The sequence below is a fragment of the Ricinus communis genome, chromosome 2, assembly GCF_019578655.1.
Source record: "Ricinus communis isolate WT05 ecotype wild-type chromosome 2, ASM1957865v1, whole genome shotgun sequence".
NCBI lineage: Eukaryota > Viridiplantae > Streptophyta > Magnoliopsida > Malpighiales > Euphorbiaceae > Ricinus > Ricinus communis.
Window position 1 is genome coordinate 20,681,992 of NC_063257.1, and position 10,598 is coordinate 20,692,589.

The window sequence follows — 10,598 nt, forward strand, 5'->3', positions numbered from 1 at the left end:
TTAGATTGAAAAGTTTGTTCTTAATCTTGCAAGGAATGATTGGAGCTCCTTTGGAATTGAAAATATTGGTCTTGGTAATGAGGTTGAATTGGTTTTCTCAATAATTGTGGTGGGTAAAAAAAATTGGGATTGTTTCTCCAACCTAAATAAGGGTCAGTCATAGGCTTTCTAGATGTAAGAATCCATCAAATTTACTTGGTCATATATATTTCCTCTATAATTATCAAAAGACGAATAAATATTAGCACCATGACCATAAGTACTACAAATACCACATACCTCATTTCTTGGTGTGTTATTGGTTGAAACAAGCATCTTAACTTGCTTAGTTAATTCGACAATTGTATGGCCATCTCACTACTAGCTACTACTTCATTCACTCATACTATTTTTATCCTTACACTCTTTTGCTGCGAGTTAGCTCCTAACATCTCAAAGATGTCATACACCTCATCAGTTATCCTTTATAACATAGCACCCCCAACTGTATTATCAGCCATATATTGATATTGTTGTGTTAATACATTATGTAATGATTGGTTAGTTACTAGAAGTGGGTATCTATGGTGTGGGCATTGCAATAGAAGTAATTTGAAACGATCTCATGCTTCATAAAAGGACTCAGTATTCTTTTAATAAAAATTAAAAAATTTAGCCCTTAATTCTTTGGTCTTTTGATGTGAGTAAAATTTACTCATAAACTTTTAGTAAACTTCATCCCAAGTCCTCAAAGAATTAAGAGGCAATATTATTAACCAAGTCTTTGCTTTTTCTTTCAATGAATAAGGAAAACACCTCATTCTTAGTTGATCCTCATTAATTTCACATAATGAAGAAGTATGAACTATGACATAAAACTCTCTAATAAATGTTAATGCATCCTCATTAGGCATATCATAAAATGAAGGAAGCATATTAAAGTAAATGTTTTTGAGTTTATAATTTCTAGATGCATCACCTAAAAGTAATTAATTTTATGTCTAATATTAACAAAATTAAAAAAATTTAACTATGCATGAAGTGAATGGCCTTATTTTAATAAGGCAATTAATTTTAACAAACTCATTTAATTAAACAACCAATAAGGCCATTTTAATAATATTTTAAAATATTATAAAAATTAAAGATTAAATTAAGATAAAAAATTAAGTGAATGGCATTATTTTAGTTTCCTTGTTAAATTATTCATTACTTCATGCATAATTAATTCATTACAACTATGCATGAAGTGAATGGCCTTATTTTTCATAATCTTTTAGTAATTAATTTTATTAAATATTAATAATTTATTAAATATATGTCTAATTCTATTAAAATAAATAAGTTCAAACAATACATATAACCAATTAATAACATTAATGTCATCTTATTACAAATTATATTTATAATAAATAATTAATCAATAATAATTAATATATATTAAAAATATAATCATTCTATAGCCTTTATTGATATGATATAAAACAAACTTACTTACTAATAAAGCAGACATATGAATAGGAATATTTCAAAAACTCACAAATATAATTATCAAAAAGTATACATTGTTATCGTTACCATAATAATATGCATCATTATCCTATTTTTCTAAATTAAGTTATAGTTTTTATTATGTGAATAATAATGATTCTAATTATTAATATTTATTATATATTTTATTATATGAGTAATACAATAATAATTTTATATTTTTAATAAATAATAAATATCACAAATCCAATTATTAAAATTCACGTGCATCGTATGTGGATTAAAAAACTAAATACATCTTATATCAATTATTTATTTATTATATATATAATTAAATTTTAAAGTATTTGCTAATTAATTATGATTTAATTTATTAAAGTATATTACTTTAAGATAAAAATAATCTTATACATAATTAGAAAAGAAATTAAGAATAACGAGACACAATAAAACGAAATTTTGTTCTAAAAAGGATTATTTGCAGACAAGTTTTAATTTAACCTTTATTAGAATATAAAACTAATATTAAATTAGATAATTCTATAATTATAATCCCATATAAACTAATAAAAATAATTTTAAGAAAAGAATATTAGACTACACACATGTCAAGCAGTAAACTATATTTGAACTCTACAAGTTGTGATTGATGTGACTTTTTCAGTATTCGCAAGTGCACGAACCGTTCCTATAGTAAGGGTAAGTTCACCTCGAGGTCGATCTCTCAAGGAACTATGAGGCCAATTATTATAAAGACTAATTATCAACATAAAACAATAAAAGTAAATCTAAACACTCTAAATCAGTATGTTGCGAGAGTAATATTCATAAAGTAAAGTAACTAAACAATAAATAAATATGCAATGCAAATGCAAATGCTTATGATCTAAAACTATATGCTAAAAACAGTATTTAGTTTAGCCATATACTTAGTAATCTCTTTGTTTTACTTTAAGCCTAGATTTAATGAATGAGATGGTGATGTGCCTTTTTTCCTAAGTCACTCAAGCTAATGATGTAACTCAGGTTTCTTATACCAACATAGATTAAAGTAAAAATGATGTTTCTAATACTTTTAAACCTAAAGATTTTCATAACAATTACTATTGCTAAATTAATATGATGGTTAACTAATAATAATAACTGAAATTAATAAAGATATGAAGGTAAAGAAATCATTCATTAAATAAATAAATAACAAGGTTCATACAAAAGTAAAAAGACTAAACTAAACACTTATGAAAACTAGCCTAATATATTTAATCCATTTATCATGGTATTAAATAGAAAGATAAAAAATAAGAAAGTAAAAAGCTCCCTTTAGATCTAGAATTTCTTCAAGTAAGAAGAAGATTGGTCCTCAGTCTCCACTTCTTGAAAAGCTCCTTAGATCTTAAAAGAACAATGAAAACTAAAACTAAATGTTTATGGAAAATTGTAGAGAATTATGGAGATAATAATGGTGGCAGGTGTAGAGAGCAGGTAGGAGAAAACTCCCCCCTTCTTTCTTCCTTCCTTCCTTTTTCCTTCCTTTTCCTTCTTCTGAATTAGGTTTTGCGGAGATTTATATAGAGAAGAGTCATCCTCTATATAAATCTCCATAGAGATAAGTATACTAATATAAGTCTATCTAATAGATAAGACTTTAGGTATCTTAATCTCCACCAAATAATATCCCATAAATAACTCTTAATATAAATTCTAATAATTATACAAAATAACTAAAATATCCATTGGGCCTTGGAATTAGCAGTCCATGCGTCTTAATCTTGGGCCTTGATACGAATATATCCAATTAAGCTTTTTTTGGCTCCATATTTTTCTCTTTTTGCTAATATTCCTGAAAATAGACAATTAAGCTTAAGTGAGGTAAAAGCACATAATTTCACCATTTTATATATAGAAATATATCATTAAAGCTTTAAAATACCCTTAAATATCTATACATAATTTGGACCGATCAGTGATAAACTTATTTATTATTAGCTTTAAAAAATATTCTTACTAATAAAAAATAAATTATTTAAAAATAATATAAAATTTAAACAAATGGATTATAATATAAAAAATTTACTCTAAATTTGATATGTTTTTATCTTAATCAATCTAATAATTTAGTTAATGGATTTATAAAAATAATACATGGATCAATCTATCTAAATAAAAGAAAGAGTGGATTAACATTGTAGTTTAAGCATTATGATAAACTTTTTTTATGATTTTAAGATTTTAACAATTTTTACATTTTATTTTATCACCAGTAACGATTTTCAATTACTAAATTATTATTATTATTATATGAAATTGAAAAGATAGATAAATAAATTTACTAAAACGATTCATACATATTATTTTATTATGATTGATTAAATCATAATTTTTTTAATTATGCCAATTGATAATTAATATTAATAATTATTTATTATTTGTTAATTGATATTAGTTAGACTATTTGTAGGATAGAAATCCTTTAAACTAAAAATTTAACTTATTATTAAATTAACTGATAAAATAAGAATAATAAATAATTAAAATTTGATAAAACATATGAATTCTTTCAAGAAATTACGTAAGCAAGTGTATTATATGTTTTTTTATGAGATCGATAATTTATATTTAAATTAATTTATAATTAACAAACACTCTTCCCGTTTATCGATAAAAATTACCGATGGAAGTTCTTTTATCACTAAAATTTATTATTTATCGATGGATTATCGATAGAAAATATGAAAAATTATATTTTTTTAATTTACTAACAAAATATCGACATATTCTTTCTATTGCTAAATAAGGCGCTAAAAAATTGCGCCACCTATTAGTGACACTTTACCAACAAATTACCCACGGATTATCGGTAACTTTCTAATGACAAAAAATTTCGCTGCTAGATTAAGTGCCCAAATATGGCACCGCCTTTAACGGTGGAAATTTTCATCACTAAAGTGAAATAATATTATTTTCTTATTTTTGATATTTACCGACGGATTATTTCCATCGATAAATTAATATATTAAAAGTATCAAAATTTATTTATTAATTACCAATGCAATATTTTCATCTATAAATTAAAACTAATAATTATTATTTTTAGAAATTAATACTAATATATTCCTCGGATATAAATTTTTTTAAAAAATAATACCAATGGAAATTTCATCGGTAATCCGTCGATATATAAAAATTTATGGAGGAAAATTTCCTCCTAAATTTCAATTCTGTCGATAAACCATTAGTAAAGTACGAAAGAAAATTATAAAAGATTATCCTCCTCCCTTTCTTATCACTTTCCCTCACATTTATATTGTTCTTTCTCACTTCTCGTCTTTTTCTCATACTCCCTTTCTCTCTTTCTCACTTATTTTATTTCTTTTTATTATTTATTTATTTTTTATCACTTATTAATTATTATATACTCTAAAACTTTTTTTCTTATTCTTTCTTTTTTTTATTTGTTATTTTACTTCTTACATTTCTCCAAATTTATCAATAAAATAAAGTTTATTTTAATTTTTTTATTTTAATTTTTCATGTTTTTGTTTATCTTTTTAATATTTATATATCTTTATCTTAGTTTTATTAATGTTGCTTGAAAATGAATTACTGAAATTTTTAATTTTTATTTTTATTTCTTAAGATTTTTCTTGCATAGTTTTTCTTCTATCACTTAATTTTTGGAATCTCACATATACTTTCTCTTTCCTCTTCTTATTTTGTTTAGTTTTAATGCTCAATTTATTTTTAGTTTCAAAACATAATTTTAATTTATTAAGTGTTAATTATTTTGAATAATTTTTTATAATCTCGTATATATCATATTTTTCTTTAATCTTTATGTTTATGCTAATAAGTTAAATTTTTAATTTTAATTTTTTAATTTTTGAAAATAACTTTACTGATAATTAACAATAAAATTTAATTTTCTAAAAAAAATTCAGAAATTACCGACGATTACCGATGATTTTTTAATTTCATAAAAAGTTGTTAAAAGTTTACTAACGAATTATCGATGAATTTTTTTAATAATTTTAAAAAATATTTAAAAATTATCGACAGTTTGCCGATATATTTTTTAATTTGTAAGAAATATTAAAAAATTACTGACAGATTACTGATAAAAAAATCCATCGCTAAATTTATTTTTTATTTTTTAAATTACAATCATTTTATCAACAACTAAAATAACAATTTATTGACGAAAAAATCATTTGTAAATACCAACAGTTTTCTTTTTTGTCGCTAAATATTTTACCGACAATCAAATTAACAACTGATTATTTGTTGAATTTACCGACGGAAAATTCTATCGGTAAATTGTTAATTTTTTGTTGTGAAATAGTTAAAAGATATTATAAAAATCTGGTATAGTAATACTTATTTTATTAATTATTTTATCTTATATTAAATGAATAATAACAAACCCAAATATTAAAAATTCACGTGCAATGCACGTGAAGAAGAAACTAGTATAATTAAAAATGTGATAACATTTTGTATTTTCTTTCCATTCATTCTACAATTTCCATCCTACATAATTGAAAAATCCAATTGAACCATAAATAAAAGTTTAAAAGGTTGAATTGTAAGAATATAAAAATATTAGAAACTAAATGTCTATTTGGTTGAGTTGATTAGTACAACTGATAACTGATAGGTAATAGTTAATAGCTTGTAGTTGATAACTGATAGCTGATAGCTCATTTGTGGGTGGCGGTTTCGGGCGTGAACCCAAGGTCTTTAGCAACTACGGCACTGTAAGGCTTTTCAACCTAATCCAGAACATACTAACTAGCCACTAAGCTTAGTGCGGAGATGGAAGTCGCCACCCGGATAATCATTGGGACACTTTTACTAATGAGTGGCATTTCTCAAATTCCATAAGGAAGTTTACGCCACAAGGCTAGAGATGGATCTGGAAGCCAATTTTCCTATTTGTGTATCTTAGTCTTTAATTTTATTATTTAATAAACTATTCCCTATAAACATAGCAATTCACTCACAAGCATATACCAAATAACACATAGAATTTGCCTAGTCTAGCCCACTTCATTAAGCCCAAACCATATTAAGGTTGTTAATCTAATTACTAGTTAATTATGTACGAGTCTTTCCTAGTCTAGCCCAATTACAAGTTATGTCTTTCCAAGCCTTTAATCCTAGATGGACTATATATTATGATAAGGTATTTTTGTGTGAACCTAATTCTAATATAACTCAATCCTAACTAAAACATGATAAAGTCCACTATGTCTACTTTGATTTTAGAACTTAAGCCCGATTAATATTGATTAACCAAATTGAACTACAGTTTTCATGTTGGGTCCAATTTTAACCTAAAGTATATATGTCTATTTTTTAATTAGACAGTTATACTACGATTATTTATCATACATTAAATCATGAAATAAAAAGTAAAGAGCAAAAAGATAAATCTAGCTATTACAACCTAGCTTACAACTAAAATTGCAAAAGAAAGCCGTAAAACCTAACTACAGTACATAAAATTGATAAAAAGTACATCAAAAACTCGCAAAATGCTAAAAATTAGGGCAAAGAAGTGCAGAGCCGATCGGCTATAAACACAGAGCCTATTGGTTCTGCATTGAGCCTGTCACACCCGTACTCTAAGTATGTATTCATCCTTTTAGCATTGCATTTTCATATAGTATCTTAATTGAATTAAGGTAATACTTCAGTGTGTTTAATAATAAATAATAGTGGGACTTTAATTGAAATGAAAGAAAGATGGTGGATTGAATTAGGATGAAAGAATAAAAGTTAGAGGGTTCATAAATAATATGAAAATCTTATTAAGGACCTAAGGGGATATTTTACAACTAATCCTATTTTAAAATATATCTAGAATCATCCACTCTCTACTCCAAAGTCTCCATATATATTTATGTTCACACACATATACACCTAACATAAGAAAAGAAAAGAGAAGAATTGAGAGAGTTTCTTGATTAAACAACCTGGTCTAATCTTTTGCCAAGAGGAATTTCAAGGTTTAAGTACTCTGTTGACTATAATCTTCATCTACAAAGGCTTTAAAGGTTTATTTGGTAAGTATTCAAGAGTTTTGTATGATTTGAGTTAGGATTGGTGAGGTGTAATCTCGGGTTGGATTTTTCTAATTTTTCAGCCTCTGTAATTATTTCATATCTTGAGCTAGAAAACTCCAAATTAGGCATGGTTTGAAGTGTAGGGAACTTTAGACAGCCCTCTACAATTGTTTAGTTTTATGTTTTCGCTAGTGTTGTCACTATCATTATGGAATCAGACCAAATATAGTTTTCTAATCAAAGTGAAACCTTTTTTTGCATATTATAGACTTGAATATCTAGAAGTATACAAAATATGAGCCTCAAATACCTCATATGAAATTCCCAATAATTTTTCAAAATTGGCCCCAAAATATGCCCTATCATGGTTGTTGAGATAAGAATGTCAGTTGTGTTTAAAAGCATAATTTGCATATCATTTGGGGGTTGCGTGACAAGAGAGCACAAAGGATTAATATCTTGTTGAATTCTAAGTGAAATTTATGAATTTGGTGTTCAAAAAGGTAAGGAAAGTGCAAGCGGAAGGTAGATATTTTGTGGAGCTGGTTAGGTATAACTAAAGGCCACTTTCAGTGAGTAGATATCAAGCCATTGCAAAGTTGATTTCTTTGATTTGAAATCTGAATATTGAACTTGAAAAAAGGAAACTTAAAATTGTTATTTTGAGCTCATTAAATTTCATATTGGAACTAATTTCAAAATATATTCAAGTATTTTTACAATTTGAAGTATAATTATCAAAAGTAGGTTGTTTGTATTGGATTTTGCATATAATGATTTTATAATTCAACTACAAGAATAATTCGTTTTACTTGGCCTAATTAATCAATATAATGTTAATTAAAGATCTTGATTTTTCATTGATGAGCATAAACATTCATAGCCTTAATTTTATCGATTACACATTACTTATTTCATAATCACGGGACAATGATAGGCATCATATTATACATATTTACATGCCCAATTGTTTACATTTTTGTGCATAGTTATCTTGTTTTATGCTAGAATCACCTGTCTTTTGGTTTCTTTCACGTTTCAGGTCATTATCGAGGGACATTATCAATAATCGAGGGAAATACGCGCAATTACGGACCAGAATCCATCAAATTGAGCAAGGACTAGCATTCTGAGGTTGAGCACGGCCTGGACTCTGGCTGTGCTGAATTATCAAGTAGTTGCCCTCAAAGAGTGCCATTTTGGCATGGTTTTCGAAGCCACCACGGCCCATGGTGGCTCAGCACCGGCTAGGGCACAGCCTGAGTCAACAGACGCGGAACGCATAGGTCTAACACGACCTAGACTCCGCCCGTGCTGATCAACACAGGCTTGACCACAGCCATACTGAAGGGATTATATAGGCAAAAACGATTTGCTGAATTAGGGTTTGATTTTCTGACTTGATTTCCATTATACAAGCTTAAACCATCTGCTTCCAAACTTCAATTCTCAACCTTAGAAGATCATTTCATCAATTGAAGGAAGGATTACATCTATTTTAACATCAAATTAAAGATCAAGACAAGGTTTGGAGACATTCAAGAGGCAAATTAGGGTTTACTATTCTAAACTGGGAATTTAGGTTTCTCATCCAACTTGAAGAAGAAGGGTGTACATGCCTTTAATTTACTTTTCTGAATCTATTCTTTATTTTGTGTTGCTTATTAGTATGAGTAGCTAAATTGCCAAACCCAATTGGGGTTCCTATGTTGTTGGATTAATTTCAATGTTTATGAGATTTTGATTATCAATGTTTGTTTCTTCTTACTTTCATTATTAATGAGAAATCACTTTAATCATGAGACGTTGTGAATTGTGGTATTTAGAGATAAAGCCAAATGTGATCCAGATGGTACAACAAAGTGTACAGTTTGGGGGGCTACCGAGCGAGGATCCCAATGCCCATATAGCCAACTTTTTGGAGATATGCGACACTTTCAAGATAAATGGAACTACTGATAATACCATCCGGCTGATATTATTTCCATTTTCTTTAACGGATAGAGCAAAGAGATGGCTGCAGTCCCTTCCACCGCACACTATTACAACCTGGAAATCTTTGGCTGAAAAATTTATTTACAAGTACTTTCCTCCAGCTAAAACTACTAAATTGAGAAATGACATTTCTTCTTTTGTGCAGATGGACGATGAGAGCATGTACGACGCCTGGGAGAGGTACAAGGACTTGCTGAGATGCTGTCCACACCACAGTCTACCAATATGGATGTAGGTTTAGACCTTTGACAACGGTTTGAACCTTGCTACGAGGCAAATGGTGGACGCTGCAGCAGGTGGAGCTTTAAATAGCAAGACGCCGGAGCAGGCGCAAAACCTGATAGAGGAGATGGCCATGAACAACTACCAGTGGCAATCCTCTATGAGTCGACCGGTCAAACAAGGAATGGTAAACCAGTTAGACTCCACAATAGCCTTGGTAGCTCAAGTGGAGCTTTTGACCAAGAAAATAGACCAGCTTCAAATGCCAGTTCAAGCAGCCCAAATAAGCTGCGAGTTTTGTAGTGGCCCGCATTTTGGTGCAAACTCTAATGCAGGAGGTATGTTTGCTAGTCCCTCTACTTCATCTATTGTTTTTGCTGACCATGAACAGGTTAATTACATGCATAATGCACCCGAACAGCAAAACAACCCTTATAGCAGTACATACAATCCTGGATGGAGAAATCACCCCAATTTTAGCTGGCGCAATAATAATGCCCAGGGTCCACTAGGCTTTTAGAGACTGCATCAGCAGCCACCACAGCAGCAGTAGCAAGATGGACCATCAAAGCTTCCTCCACCAGCAGAGAAGAAATCTAACTTGGAGGAGCTGATGATGAAGTTTGTCATGTCGACTGAGATAAGGTTCCAGCAGACCAACAGTGCTCTTAGAAATCAGCAAGCATCCTTTCAGAACTTAGAAAATCAGATTGGGCAGATTTCTAAGATGTTGTCTGAAAGGCAACAAGGAGCGCTCCCCAGCACCACTGAGTCTAACCCGAGGGAGCACGTGAATGCCATCACTTTGCGTTCAGGTAAGTTAGTTTCAGCTTCTTCTGAGCCTGT

The 10,598-nt window shown here is 28.8% G+C and overlaps 2 non-coding genes across 2 annotated transcripts; one reads left to right on the plus strand and one right to left on the minus strand.

The window, feature by feature from the left end:
* The first annotated feature begins 557 nt into the window (after positions 1 to 557).
* On the plus strand, positions 558 to 665 carry LOC112534399. Its single transcript, XR_003078689.1, has one exon. It is a non-coding gene; the product is annotated as a small nucleolar RNA R71 (small nucleolar RNA).
* Positions 666 to 9,642: 8,977 nt separating this feature from the next.
* On the minus strand, positions 9,643 to 9,749 carry LOC112534395. The gene has a single exon (XR_003078685.1). It is a non-coding gene; the product is annotated as a small nucleolar RNA R71 (small nucleolar RNA).
* Positions 9,750 to 10,598: the final 849 nt, after the last annotated feature.